The sequence below is a fragment of the Primulina tabacum genome, chromosome 5 (genome assembly GCF_025594145.1).
Source record: "Primulina tabacum isolate GXHZ01 chromosome 5, ASM2559414v2, whole genome shotgun sequence".
Taxonomy (NCBI): Eukaryota; Viridiplantae; Streptophyta; class Magnoliopsida; order Lamiales; family Gesneriaceae; genus Primulina; species Primulina tabacum.
Window position 1 is genome coordinate 23261661 of NC_134554.1, and position 6000 is coordinate 23267660.

The following is a 6000-nucleotide window of genomic DNA, read 5'->3' on the forward strand; positions in this document are numbered from 1 at the left end:
TAATCTCTCATCCTCTTCCTGTCCCACCTGTTGTCATGCACACATACAAACAAGACAACAGCCGGATAACTCCGGTGAGAATTACATTCCCAGTATAAATCATGTATACATGTATTTCATATAAACAGATATAACAGCATGAAACAGATATTCATAACATGTATCAAAATCAGAAACATGAATCAATACAAACTCTGAATCACACTATATGACTCTGACTCGATTCATCCTAATCTAGGGATCTCGATCTGAATAAGAACATACACCCACCTACACTCCCGATCGGGGTGGTGGTACGTTCTCATTCACGGACTTTGTCCCTTTCCGTATCGAATCTCGGCGATAGGAGCTGCTCTACTCCCCAACATATCGATACGACCAAACGTCCGGCGTCTTGGCGAATCAGCCACAGACTAGGCACATCCGCCCTGTCATATCTGCCAATCATCTAGGCATATCAGCCCTGGCATATCCTGCCAAACCTCTGTGACAATGTGCAATGGCCCAGTGACGATTCCATCACTATCTGGTACCTCTGTCACGAGATCAACCGTCTACGACTAGGCGCATCTGCCTATGACTCAATACATAAATCAATAGACCAAAGATATCAATCTCATTCAATTGCAAATATCAATGCAATAAGGTAAAGTATTTGATTTTGGGAAACTCAAGTCGAATCTAACTCGAGTTGTGCAATCCCGCATCAACATCAATTTATACCTTTCGTTTCGTTCTGTCGATCTGGCTCTGTCGAAGACTCGAAGTCGAAGCTATCAATGTCACTCAATCTGAAATGACGTATCGAGAAATACAATATCAATATGCAACTCAATTCAAAATATGTTCTGATCAATATCAAGTCAAGACATACTCTGATCAATGTCAATGATACAACGATACAATCTCAATCAATACTGAATCTGATCAATACAAATCTACTGATGTTTCGACGGCATAATAATACAATCTCGATAACCCCGTCAATCTCAACATCACAGATATAATATCACAACTCATAATCGATATCAATACACTCATTATCTCAATAATAACAGATCGTAATATCCAATCTGCGCAATCTCAGTCATATCACTTTCGAAAATCATAACAATTACATACACAGTCTGTTCTACGATCTGACTTCAATTATATACTGATCAGTATATCCAGAACACATAATATCAGTCAAATCGCAATTTCCCCAATATCATAATTTTCAACGATATCAGAATTCAATAAAACTTACTTCCTGTTGTAGCTGTCGTCGATAGGAACACGGTACTGAAGTCTGATTCAAAATCGAACAAATGGATTTGGCACGATCGAAATTGGAAAACATAAAGAAGCTAAGTTTTTCCCGAAAGCTTTTCTCGGTTTCCTTTTGCTGTTCCACCAAGGAAATGAAGACAATCTATATATATATATATATATATATATATATCCCTCAAGTTGCATGGAGAAACCAAGTGTCGAGTTCTTGTTTCGCATGCCTCGCGCATATGCGCGCCCCTAGCCCCGCGCATATGCGCGAGACCTACTGTCTCGGCATGTGACAAAATAATCATTTCGCGCACATGCGCGTACTATCCCGGTGCATATGCGCCCAACGTTCTGTTTTGCACCTTGGCTACTGGACACCCTCGCGCATGTGTGCGCCATCAGAATTATTACTTGGCTACTGCCCCCCTCGCGCATATGCGCGTCCGGTCTCGCGCTTATGCGCGAGATGTTCTGTCTCGCATCTTGGCCCTTCGTGCATATGCGCGCCACTACTTGGCGCATATGCGCGCACTTCTCTGCCCGTCACTCATGTACATGCATTTCTTTTCAATTCCATGTCTTTTCTACTCTTCCTATAATCACATCAATTATCACCAAATCATTTCAGATTATGGTAATCAAAATATCGGGACTTACATTTCTCCCCCCTAAGATACGATTTCGTCCCCGAAATCATAGGTAATCAATTCCGAAATCATAGGCAATCAAATCAGATAGCAAATCAGACATAAGAAGAAGATATACAGAAGCTAACAGAAAACTCACATCAACGAAACAATTCTGGGGTTCGCTGTCTCATATCAGATTCTGTCTCTCAGGTAGCTTCTTTAATGTTATGACGACTCCACTGAACTTCCAACAGCGGAATAGTCTTCGTTTTGAATAGTCTTTCTTCTACTGATTCTGATTCCAATCTGGAATATTAATTCAAGAAGTATACTATCATAATATAACTCGAAGTAACTCTGATATAATCGATCTCAAAATACTGGCTATACAATATCAGTATATACCAATCCAGAGCTCATAGCAAGTCAATACCATTACCAGCTACCAAATCGGTTTACTCTAAATCAATTCAATATTCAAATTCTTGTTATAAATATCAACAGTCGTCGTCTGACGTTGGCATATTTGGTTTGTCTATCTTGTGCTACTTTCATTTTCTTCTGAATCAGCGGCACTTTATTTGTCATATCTCTGATCATATCAGGTCCAATCTCAGGTACCTCAGATATACTATTCTAATAAAGAAGGTAATCTGCACTTCTTGTCGTACAATACTTCAAACGATGTTATTTCAGTACTCGTTTAATAACAATTGTTGTACGATAATTCTCACAATGACAACGAATCTTGTCAACTAGTGCTAAAATCAAGCACTACAGCTTTAACTATATCTTCTAGTATCTGGATAGTCTGCTCTGACTATCCCTCACTCTGTGGGTGATATATGGAAAAACCTGCTATACACTCTGCCAAACGTGTAAGGCTAACCAAAATCATGATCTGATATAATTAACTCACGGCATTCTGTGTAATCTGATCACTTTCCTAACAGAAATCTCAGTAATCTAGTCATATCTGTACGTCTACATGTACGAACTAGAACCTGCAGACTTGGTCAGTCTGGCACTCCTAACTCAATCAATGCTCAATTTCGGGAGGAATGCGGTAGCTTCATCACGATATCCCTGGAAATGTAATCCCATTTCCCTTCAGGAATCGATAAGCTATATAACCAATTTCCTGGTTTCTTTCTTTCTGTCTTTATCTGTCAGCAATTCAGACATTTCAGTACAAATTCTGCTATATCATACAAAGTCTGCTTTATCTGATCTCATCTGTTTCACCCCAAATCTGTGTTTTCAATCATCATACATCTTTCTATCATCAGAATAAATGTTGAATCAATTATTGTGCACTTCTGACAATACCTGTCGTTTCAAATCCGAAACATCTGACACAACCAATCGGTTATTCACATACAATACAGTATCACATACCTGATATTCTGATCGATACCCTGCTCTGACTATTGATAGCAATTCTGAACATTCGGATCAACTTTCTGAGCCGCTTAAATTCTCAAAATCAGTTTTGATTCAACCGGTACAATATCAAATTCAACGGTCTATTATCTGTTTCAAATACTGACCTAGAAAATAACAATTCTCAATCAGATTTAAAATAACAGTCAGATATAATAGCCTGCTAAACTCATGCAACTATAAATTTCTGACACTGATATCAATCTCAGCCAACTAATCACGTCTTCATTGTGCTACGATCAACAGATATATAATCTTCAGATATAAAAAGCCCTGAATACAATCTGTCTTAATCAAGATTCACAATTCAACAGTTTATGTATACAACTTTCCAGTTCTCAGAATATTCAATACAATACTCAGATATTTAACAAAATCAGTCATATCACAGAGTTTATCAACTCAAAACCATAGCTCATACATCCCAAAGAGAAACACTCAATCAGATGTAACTCTCGGCTAGTAAATCTTCTACCTGATTTTTCAAATCCTTCAATTCAATCGGTATCATTCAGTACACTGTTTTAAAAGTAAAACAGTACCTGGTATCAAGTCAAGGCTGAATCAATCTCCCTGGCTGGAATCAAACCCGGAGTCTCATCTAGGGAAAACATCAATAACTCTCATGTCACTGGCAAATCAGCCAATGATGGACTCAACTTCAGTAAGTCAACTGAATACATAAAGAGTCCCTCTGCTCCTTTCTGTAATGATCGAGTCATAGATAATACGAATATCAAATGAATTCTAAATCTAGAATCCTTACCGTACAATATTCCTTCTTCGGCCATTTCAGGTCCGAATCTTACCATCTTCCGGAATCAGTCTATGGTAACTCTGTACTTGATCAGTATATCAATATCAATAATGCAGTCATACTCAGACAACACAAGTACAATAAAAGCTAACTCAGTCTCATTCTCATCTCACTGTAGTATACGATGTTTCACAGAGTTCACTGATATCAAAACTCTCCCCAAACGGTAAAGATATAAAATACTACAACAGACACTGACTCAACAGATAAAGCATACATCAATGCAGTTCATTCAGAACTCATACATAGGATGTACGAGAATCTCTCAATACATACACGGAATAATCATAAAAGAATAGTTACCTGCCACTATATCATCAAGTGCATCCTGGGTCTGTTCCTCGGTCACTGCCACTACTCTGCCTTCCTTCTGGCCCTGGTTGTGTCTGAATAGGGGGTGGTTGGAAAGAGCGAACAACAGATGATGGTCTATCAGTCTGAGTCACTGATCCAGATGATTCTGCTCCCTGGAATCTTCGGGAACCTCTCTGTGGACATACTCTCGCAAAATGTCCTGATCGTTTGCAGATATGGCAACTACCAGTTACTCCTTGGCATTGCTCAGTGGGATGTCTCCCTCCGCAAGTACTACAATAGACCCCGGTGTAACTCTGACTAGAACCACTGGAACTAGACAAACCGCTTCCTAACTTCTTGAACTGTTTCTTTCGGGCTTTCAAATAGTCTTACTTTCCACCACTTCTACTACCAGTCTCAAGTCCGAGAGGTGGTTGCTGTAATCTTGATGCTGGAGGCACAAACAAAGCTCCTTTCTGTCTCATCAGACTGGCTTCGGCTCTCTTGGCTCTACTCAGAGCATCAGCAAAATTATAGGGTCGGCCTGTGTTTGCCAATGTCAATATCTCAGGATACAATCCCTTAACAAACTGATCAGTCACAGCTTCATCATTCTCAGCCACGTGAGGAGAAAAACATAGCAAGGTAGAAAATTGAGCAACATATTCTTCAATGTTTAGCTGACCTTGTTTCAAATTTTCAAATTCTGCCATCTTATCTTCTCGGTACGAAACTGGGAAAAACCTTCGATAAAATTCCACTTTGAAGATTTCCCACGTAATCACCGTACCACGCTGTTCTAAGGCTTCTTTGGTTGCAATCCACCAGCTCTTTGCGACCTCCTGTAACTGATGCCCAATCAGTTTAACTCTACATTCAACGAGTACTCAAGTAAATCAAACAATATCTCTATATCATCTATCCAGCTCTCACAATCAACAGTCGTCTCAGTACCCCTCAGACTCGGCGGTGTCAATGATTGAAACCTCTTCAACTGTATTTTCATGGGAGTTTCTGACACATCCATCTGATCAATAAAGATACTATCCCTGTTCTGGGATTCTTCGAGGAGATAAATCTGATTATCAAAAGGGTTAGTAACCAGATACAACAAACCTGTTTCAGTACTCCTCTGATCATCTTACTGCTGATCAAGAATCGGTTCTGATTCACTTTAAATAATACATATTACCAAATCAAATCAGATAAATCAAGTAACATGTATTACAAAGCAATAAATCATGTTAGCAATCAAAACAAGGAAAGAAAACTCAATCTACCCCGCTCACTAGCTTCTATCTCAATCTAAAGGATCTATCGCTCTGATACCACCTGCTGTGGGGACCCGGACGCTAATTCATGTCTTAATCATTATTAATGTCAAATATAAAAATTACGAAAAATGGGACTAATTTTTTTTTAATTATAAATGCGGAAACGTAACAGTAATCTATCTGATATACATGTCAAAATTAAAGTACAAATCATGTACTACATGTCTCTATCTCAACTAGGTTCAACGACTATACATCCAGTGCTGAATCATATTCT